Here is a 10,064-nt window from a genome sequence, read left to right as displayed (position 1 = left end):
AAAACCCCCCGGGGGCAAAGCCCTGGTCTTTGATCTTTTTTAATTAGTAAGTCTTTTTTGGGTCACTAGAAAATTAAAATTTTTAATCCAAAAGTCGTTTTACCAGGGGAAACAGGTTCACCGTATGTGAATCTGATGTGACTCCCATCAAAGCAAAAAGTTAATTCGTAGTTTCCCCAAATGTCTAAGGGTGAATACAAACCTTGTTCCTTGTTTTGTAAAATTTTAATTTTTTTCTTTACAAGATATTAACTTTCTCCCAAAGTCCTCACCTCACTTTTATATTTACTTATCAATTAATCGAAAATAAAGCATAAACCTGGGGCCTTGGTTTCCCCCACCAAATAAAAAATGTGATTTGGGTTTTGTGGGTTTTTACGGTTCCCCGGGGAGTGTCCCTTAAAAAATCTTAATATTATTTATAAGTTCCGGTTTTTCTGACTTAAACCCCCAACCAAAGCTATCTAGTAATTATTTATTTTGGGGGTTTATGCTTAAAAAATCTTTAATCTAAGATTTTCCGGTTTTTTTAAAAATTTTTTAAAATGTTTCAGATGGGCCATTTTTTTTTTTTGAATGTTCCAGGCACCACGACGGCAAAAATTTTTTTCATTTGATGAAATCAAAAGTTGTTAAAATTTATTTTCAAAGAAAAACACTTATTTTTTATTTCCTACCCTTTTTTCTATTTTCCGTTTTCTTTTTAAAGTTTAAAAATTATTTACTTCATAAAAGTCGTTTTTTTTGTAGAAATTCAGAAGCAGATGTTTGTAAACAGTTTTTCTTTGTTTAGCTAATTGTGTTTCTTGTTTTAAAAAGCATTTTTTTTTCTAAAAATTTTTTCCCCAATTATTAGAAATTTTTTTCTTATAGCATTTTCTCCAACTTAGCGGTTATTGTTTTTGTTTTAGAGAAATTATTTGGGGTATTACAGGTTGATTTCCTTTTTAGTGTTTTTAACCGAGTCCAAATCATTTATTTTTTTTTAATTTTATATTAATTTTTTTAAAATTTTTTTAATATTTTTTGTTAAACCTTTAAGTTTACTTAACTTCGTTTGCTATTGTGACTGCATCAACATTATTAATCGGTCTACAAGTTGTTTTTTTCAAATTTTTTCTATTATTAACTGTGTTAATTGCTTCAGTTTAGCAGTAATTGCTTCAGTTGCAGTAATTAACCTCCTTTTTTAATGATTTTTCAATACAAAGCCGTTCATTTTTATGTTTTTCAACTTTGCATTAAGGCGTAATCTTCTTTTTTTTTTTGTAATATTATTTAAGTCTGCTACTTTAATTATGACGGTTGTCAACAATACAATCCAATTTCGAATTTGTTTTTTAAGTCATCTATTTTAAATTTAAATTTCTTTTTTAAAATCCTCTAATGTGTTCTGTATCACCTTTTGTGAAGTCCTTTTCCAATTCAGATTTTTTTCTGAAATTTTATTTAAAATTAATTCTAATAAATTTTTATGTTTTTTTCAGTTTCAGTATTTGTTTATTTATTTCTGAAATTTCTAATGATACATTTTTTGTAACTTTTTTCAGCTTCAATAACTTGTCTTTTTTTTCATGTTTAATCATACATCTTTTAATTCTTGAATTTGGTGAATAAAATTTTTTAAAATTAACCGAATACTTTTTTATTTAAATTGTCAATTGTTTTCTTTTCAAGTTTTTTAATAAAATCGTCATAGTTTTCTTTTCTTCTTAAATTTTACCTTGAATTAAACTATTAATAATGAATTTTTTTTAAATTTTTTGTTAATTTCAAATATTCTTTAGTTCTGCTTCAGTGTTTGTTTTTCTTTGACTTTTTAAGATTTGTAATTTTTTCATTTTGAACTTTTTTTACCCAAACCGTCTTGAAACTACATCGGGGGATTTATCGGGATTCCTAATTTGTTTATTTTATTCCCTCCCATATCTAATGCTCGGTTCTTGTGTTATCGTTCCTTATTTCTTGAAGATATGTTCCCATGTCCTTTAAGTTTTATATTGTTTTTTAGTGTTAATCACTTAAATCAATATCAAATTTTAACTTTCTTACACTTTCATTTTCATTTATTTGTTTTGTATCATTAAAAAACCCCATTATATATTACCGTAAATTTTTTTTCTTAAAAATTTCCCTTGGTTTGTATATTAAGAAATCATTTTTTTGATTTGTTGCATTAGCAAAAGTATCCGATTTTTATTTTTTTGTTATCCAATCTATTTTTTTTCTCGTTTACGGCTTTAAAAAATTATGTGAAATTTATTCGAATATTTTTGGGTGTTTTATGTAGATGCTTAAATAAAAAACAACATTTTTTGTGACGTCCTTGAAAAAAGATTTTGTTTTTCATTTTGAACTTTTTTACTTCCCAATACAAATCATCAAATTTTACTCTTTTTTTTTTTTTCTGATTCAAGTTCTCAAAAGGGTTTAAAATTTTGGTTGGGATACTAAAATATTCAAGTTTTTTTTTGGATCTCTTTTTTTTTTTTTTGAAATTTTGGGCTTAAATGGTTAATTAAATTTTTGATTTTTTAATTTTTCTGGTTTTTTTGATACGTAAATTTATCAAAATAAAAAGGGGTTTTTAAAGTATTGCATAATGTATTTTTTTTCCCCCCGATCCAGAAGATCCACATTAATTTTCTAAAACATGAATCTGGCAAAAAAGGATAAAATTGTTTAAGTTTGGATTTATCATTTTTTTGTATCTTTAATTTGGAATTTCCTTTATAAAATTTTAAAAAACTAAATTTTTAAAACTTATATTACATTTTTTAAAATATTTACTTTTTTTCATTTTTTTAAAATATCTTACTTATCTTACATTATTATATAAATGCAATCAAATTAAATGAAAAAAAATAAGAAAAAATTATGGGCAAAAGATGGGCTCTTAGGAAGAAATAATAGAAAAAAAATTAAGAAAGACAAATCGGATTGTATACTGAAATTTATAACCCAAATTTTCTGAAAAAATGAAAGCAAAAAAACAATTTCAATCAGAAAAAGCTTACCGGGAATTAAGGAGATTAGCGTCTTTCCAAAAGTTATCAGAAGATCTGACACAAGGATTGCTGAATTACCTAAGAATACAAAATGAACTAAAAAAAAACAAGTTTTTTAAAAACCAACTTCCCATCGTAGTTTGGGGGAGATGAACCTGTTGGAGGGGTTTCCTTTCAAGATAACTTAAGAGTTTAAAAGATTATGGAAAAAAAAGAGGGGAAAAAACTGAAACAACTGATGTTTAAAACGAAGAATCTGAAAAAAAGGGTTGGGAGCAAGACCAAAAGATTTGATCCGGGGGTATTAAAAAAGAAATTGATTTAATTTTTTAGATGAAAAACAAATTGGACCACCGCAAGAAGTGTTTTTTTTTTCACCCCTGAATCAAAAAAAATCCGATAAAAAAATGATGGGAAAAAATAGGGGAAAATTCATGAAAAGGTAACAAAGAAAAAAAAAAAATTTGGGTAATGAATCTTGAAATAACCAAATGAAAAAATCCCACAGTCTTGTTTAAAGCAACAGGAACCCAATTTTTGCTAAGTGGGAAAAATTATAAAAAAATATAGGAAGTAATCAATGATATCAAAAAAAGGGAAAAATTAGGGGGAAAGGGAAAAAAGTTCAAATCCATAAAAATTTTCCCCAAAATGGCTTTTGGGAAAATTTAATTTTTAAACTTAAAAAACATATGGTCAAAAACAAATTAAATTTTGCTAAGGATAGAATAACTGGAAAAAAGAATTAACATAAGTAGTGATGATTTGATTGATTTTTTTAAAAAAAGATTAAAAAATTAAAAAAAAAGATTTAATTATTCAAAAAAAATATTAAAAGAATTAACAGAAAAATCGGATTACCTTCATAAAAGATTTAAAAATTTAAAAAATTAATTAGAGGAAAAAGGTTATCTTTTGCCCTTGTAATCCAAAAAAATTTGGTTAATTTTGGGGTTTAAATTTTTGTGGTTCAATTGATCTGGAAATAATAATGAAAAAAACTAAAAAATGAAGGTTTTAGAATAATTGTGAACTATTAAAATGAATTCCTTTCCCAGAACAACATAAAAATGAAATTTTAAAAATTTTTTTTTTCTTAAATTTTAAAATTTTTGTTATAAAAAAAAGGAACAAAAAATGTTTTAAAGTTCTAAAACAGTTAAAGATAAAAAAAATAAACCGATGTTTTTAAAATCAGTTATCGTTCTTTAATTTTTGTAAAAAAAAACTTTGTTTTTGGTTTTTTGGGTAGTTTTAAAAACCTTGCCCTTTTTTGGCAAAAAATTTTAGTGATGAATAGACAAAAAAAAATTTCTTTTTCAATAAAGGGAAAAGGGGAAAAGATAAAATTTTTAAAAACGGTTCTTAAAGTTACACGTATTAATAATTATATTAGGGAAACTTTAAAAAGTAATGTATTTTGAATTTAATAAACAAAAATTGCTCCATAATTTGGGGAATTTTTTTTAAGTAGTTTTAAGATTTTGATTTCAATTACAGATAATTTTATGTTGGATTTAAGAATGTAAAATTTTCTCATTGCTTGGATTTGGAAAAAAGCATTAAAAAAATACGAATGGGGAAAACTAAAACACCAAATATAACTAACTCTGGGATCAATTTACTTCATTGGATCTATTAAATATTATTGTTGATGGTAATTTTCGGGATATTATTTTTGCTTTAAGTACGCAGATTTAACAAGAGTTTATCCTTTAAAAAAAGAACCACAAAGATTTGGGATATTCGAAATTAATAATTTTTTTAAAATTCAATTGTTTATATTACAGAGTTTTTGGGTTTAAAATTTAATTTAAATTTTTAAATTTGGGGTTTTGAAACAATTTTTCCTTTTTTAAAAGAAATTAAATTTTAAAAAAAAAGTTTTAAAACTTTAATTTATAAATTTTATAAATTTTGTTTTTATAATTTTAAAAAAAAAGTTTTGGAAAAAATAAAGGGAATATTTATTTATGTTGTTCAAAGGAAAAGAAACAACATGGAACAGGATCTTTGCACTTTCGAAATTTTTTCAAGGGAGTTGACTTTTCAATTGGAAAAAGCGGAAAAAAAGTTGGAAACAGCAAAAAAAGCGCACTTAAAGGGGGAACAAAAAAGGTTGGCACGAATTTGGGAAATTTAGTGTGAAAAAAATTGGGAAAAAAATTTTAAAAAAAAACTGCTCCGGCTTGGTAATTTAATTGCCAAGGAATTCAAGAAAAGAAAAATTTAAAAATAAAAAAATAAAAATTTTAAAATTTGATAATGAGGAGGTATTAAAAAAGTTAAAATAGTTATTGTCGGATCGGGGGACGCGTAAACGTTTTTAAAAAGTTTAATTTTTTTAAAAACAAAAGTTTTAAAATTTAATAAAAAAAAAATTTTTAACCTTTAAAAAAAACTAAATTTTTTAACTTTAAAAAAAAATAAAGTTTTAACTTTAATAAAAACTAAAGTTTTAACTTTAAAAAAAAAAAAATAAAAATAAAATAATATATAATTATACTTTTTTAGAACAAAAAAATATTGAAAAAAGATATGTTTTAAATCCTATTCAATTGTACTTTTAATTCGCCCGGGGGAAAATAATGTTAAACAAAAAAAAAAAGGATATCATTTTTTACAAAAAAAGTAGAAGCCATATTTTGAGGGTTTAATGGTTTTTTTGAAGAAAGTTTTAAAGTAAAAAGCTTGTGAGGGTGTGGTAGAGGAGCCCAAAATCGCTCTAATTAAAATGCAGTTTCTTAATTGATCGTTGTGGTTAAACAAAAGGGAAAAAATTGTTTATGATTGAATAATTTTTATACAAAGTAATAAATGTAAAAGTTTGGTTGAACTATTGAAGTTTATGAAAAATAAACGGGAAAAAATGAATTTTCTTTTTGATACTTTTGAAATGCTGTGTGATATAATCGGTTTTAAATTTAGAAGGAATTAATCGGAAAAAAAGAGGAAAATGTTTAAAATTCCTTTAAAAAATTATTCTTTTTTTTCGGGTTTTAGAAACTAATTTAAACTCCAAGTCAAATTCAAATAACATTGCAGCTGACAGATGAGTAAATTTAAATTTTTTTTGACAAATGTGCTGACCAGGTAGGGAAATTGTAAAAAAATTTAATTCTAGGGGTTTTTCCACTTTTGGGTTTTTTTAATAAATTGGGTTTGAATAATTGCTACTGAAAGTTTAAAAAGCAAGAGGGTCCCCTTTGGGGAAAATGAAACACAATCAACATAACAACAAAACTAATTAAAACTTTAGAATAACAGCTGGTGTAACAAAACCACAACATGTATTTTTTTTATTTAAAACGACCTGTAAAAGTTTTTCACAAGAACTAACCCAATTTTATTAGATACATTTAAATTTGATGCAGCAGTGATAATCTTGAAAATTTGTCTCTTGTGTCTTAAAAGTTGGAAAATGGTTTTTTTACCCCAAAAAACAGAATACACATATATCAAGAATATACAAGTAATTAATTATTTTTTTTAAAAAACAAAATAAAAAGGGGACTACCGGAAGTCTTTTAAATAGTTTTAATTTTCAAAGTTTGTTTGGATTTTTCATTTTAACGGGAATATAAAAAGGAGTAAAAAAGAAGATCCAAGCTATTACATTAACAGTAAAAAAAATTTTTCCACCGGCGCAAATTTGGTTTAGAAATTGTATTGTTGAAGAAAATTTAAAAAATACTATTGGAATGAACTTGTCTTTTTTTAAAATGAACTTGTTATTGTTTAAAAAAAAAATAAATAAATTAAAAATAAAAAAAATATAAATTTAATAATGACATAAAATTATATTGAATATAAAGTTAACCCTTACAGTGGAAAAAAAAAAAAAAATTTAGCCCGAGTACAACAACAAAATTCCCATTTTTTAGTTAAAACTGAAAATTAATGGAAATTTTCCCCTTTAAATTTTAACAAAAACAAAAAATTTAATTTAAAAAAAATGTTGCAAATAAAAAGGGGATTAGAAAATTAAAATTTCAAAAACCCAAAAATTTTCCAGCAGGTAAAAAAGGGTGGATTTTTAGGACTTTGCTGGTTTGTTGGGAAAAACAATTTTTCCCAAATTGCAGCAAAAAATAGCCCCAAAAAAATATTAGCCCCTTTAGGCATTGGACCCCTTTCGGCTGGCCTTTCTGGTGTTAAAAAAATACTTGGAAATGGTTTTTTTCAGTCCAAATATAAGAAATTGATATCACCATTTTTAACATAACAAAGAAAGCATTAGTGGGATCTGGGTGTTAAATTAACACAAAAACAAAAACAAGCGGGGTTTTTTAGGTAGTGGCTGCTGTCAGGAATACCTTTGATTCACTTTTTTAAGTGGGAAAGGACTGGCGGGCATCAAATTGTTTTAAACAAAAAGACCTTACAGACGAATTCCTTAGTAAAAAAAAATAAAATTTAGTAAAAAAAAAATTTGAAAAAAAAAAAATAAAAATTTATAAAAAACCAATTTTTCTAACTTTGAAATTGAAAAAGGGTTTTAAAAACAATTAAAAATTAAAAACTTTAGGGGTGTGTTTGGGTAAAAAAAAATTTCCAAAATTAAAAAAAAAGACGAGTGTGGATAAAAAATTTGGATACTTTGTTGGACCGGAACACATTGGGTTTGTTTCTTTAATATTTGTACTTTGCCCATTTGGACTTCCTCCCCAAAAAGGAAGTAATTAAGTATTACCAAAGTAAAATACAAAAAAGTTTAATATCAAGACAAAAAAAGTATGCTTTGTGGATAAATTTTGTTTATTTTCTTTAAAAAGTTACAAGAAAAGTCCCCTTTTATTTTTGTAAAAATACAAAAAATTTTAATAAATCAAAGAGTAAAAAGAACAAATATTTTAAAAAATTTTTTAACTAAAGGCTTTATTTTTGGAATAATTAAAAAATGGGAAAATTTAATAATATAAATGAAAAAGTAAATAAAAAAAAAAAAACAATTTAAAAAGAAAAACCCCCATGTTTTAAAAAAAATTATACAAGATACTGGGGGATTTTTTCAATGGAAAAAATGTAAATGTAGTCCTTTTTGTTCAAAAGGAATAATGTAACAATTAATTTTTTTTATTTTTTTTATTTTGTTGTGCAATTAAATTAGATAAAGGAAAGCTAAATTCAAAAAAAATAAAGAAAAAGTAAAACTTCAAAGTTATCTGTAAAAATAACAGAAAAAAAAGAAATTATTTTTATTAATTTTTTCAATGAAATTTAAAAAAAATGATGTTTTTATATTAATTCTTAAAAGTTTTGAATATTTGAACAATTATGGTTCATAATTTAAGTTTTTTAAAAATTAAAGTAATTTAAAAAAATAATTTTAAAAATTAATTTTGAATAAGCTAAGTATCAATACCTTTTCAAGAATATTCTTTTTCATCATAACATTAAAGATTTTTTTTAAAAATAAATGGAAAGATTGTGTTTTATTAGAACGAATAACTTTAAAAAAGTGTTCTTTGGGGTTTAAATTAAAAAAAAGTATCTTTTTAATTTTTTTGAACATTTTTTTCTTAACAAAAAGTTTTTTAATTCCCTTTCATTTTTTAAAATTTCTTCGTTTTCTAATAAATATGAATACATTTTACTTTTTTAATCCGACAAATTCAAAAATTACTCACCCGGGAGTTCTCTTTTAAATTTTTCCCAATTTTTTTTTTTTTATCAAAATAAAATTTGAATTTCTACGTAATCCTATTATCAAATAATTTTCCTTATAAAAAATCCTATAGCATCTTTGGTTTTTTTTCATAACATAATGTCAGTTCAGTGAAAAGAATTTACAATTTTTCTTGTACTTTTCCAAAAATAAATTTTTAAAAAAGGGAAAAAAACATTAAATATTTTGATAAAAAAGAAAGCCCCATTCCAACATAACAAGGTCTGTTTTAATAAAAAAACTTTCTTTTATTTATGAATACCAAACAAATTTTTGTTTAACTCGTTGAAAACAAATGAAGGGTTTTGGGTATGTATTTTAAAAAATTTTTTCCAATGGTTAATTTTAAAATTAAAAACCCTCTTGCGTAAATTTTTCCATCGCTTACCAAAAACAGAATTTTTCATTTAAAATTAAAAAAACCCCCTTTTAAATTATTTTTTGCTTTAGATCTTTTTTGAGTATTAAAATCAATTACTTTTTTAAAACCCAAAGGTTTGTCAAAAATTAATACTTTATGTATTTTTGTTACTTTAACCCTAATTGAATTTGTTCAGATTTTTATAAGAATACATAAAATTTTTTTTTTTCTTAAAGTTGGAACCAATTTTTTACATTACTTTTTTTTCCCATTTCAAATTTTGTTTTAATATTTTCTATAATGAAAGCCCTTGATCTGGTATAATAATTTTTTCAGGGCTAAAGGGTAATCTTATGTACAGATGTAATTCTTTTGGATATTTAAGATCACATTCAACTATAAATTAGTTTTACCTTTTGCAATTAATTTCTTAAATTGTTTTTCGGATTAAAATTTTAAAGGGTTTCCCGAGGGAAAGGTTACCATGCCCCAAACCCTAAAAAGGTTTTTTTTGGGTCGGTACATAATGTATTTAGTTCTAATTTGGATTTTTTAAATCTTTTATTATTTATTTTTTGCTTACTGTATTTGGGTTTGAAAAAAAAAACTTATTTCCTTCAGCCCCTTTTAAAAAAAAGTTACTATCAAAATTTAGTTATTAAATCTAACTTTAAATTCCCGTCATTTTTAAATTGAATCCCAAGTAAAACCCGGGCTACTAAAAAATGCAAAGGGTCTAATTTTTAGTACTCAAAATATTTTTTTTAAAAATTTTTAAATACTCAGCTAAAAGAAAAAAGTCGTTTTTTAAAAATAGATCATGATATTTTTTCCCCCCCTTTTTTTTAAAAATTTAAATTTTTTTTTCCCAAAAATTTTTGCTGTTCGTATTCTTTTCAAATATGTGTGTTTATTTAAAATTGAATAAAACTCTTCTTTGAAGGGGAATTTTTTTTCTTTGTTTTTTTTTAAATGAAACCAGTAATCATATGGATAAAACCTTTTTTTTTTTTTAAAAAATCTTTTG

This window comes from Mercenaria mercenaria, unplaced genomic scaffold (genome assembly GCF_021730395.1).
Source record: "Mercenaria mercenaria strain notata unplaced genomic scaffold, MADL_Memer_1 contig_3547, whole genome shotgun sequence".
Taxonomy (NCBI): Eukaryota; Metazoa; Mollusca; class Bivalvia; order Venerida; family Veneridae; genus Mercenaria; species Mercenaria mercenaria.
This window is presented reverse-complemented; position numbering follows the sequence as displayed.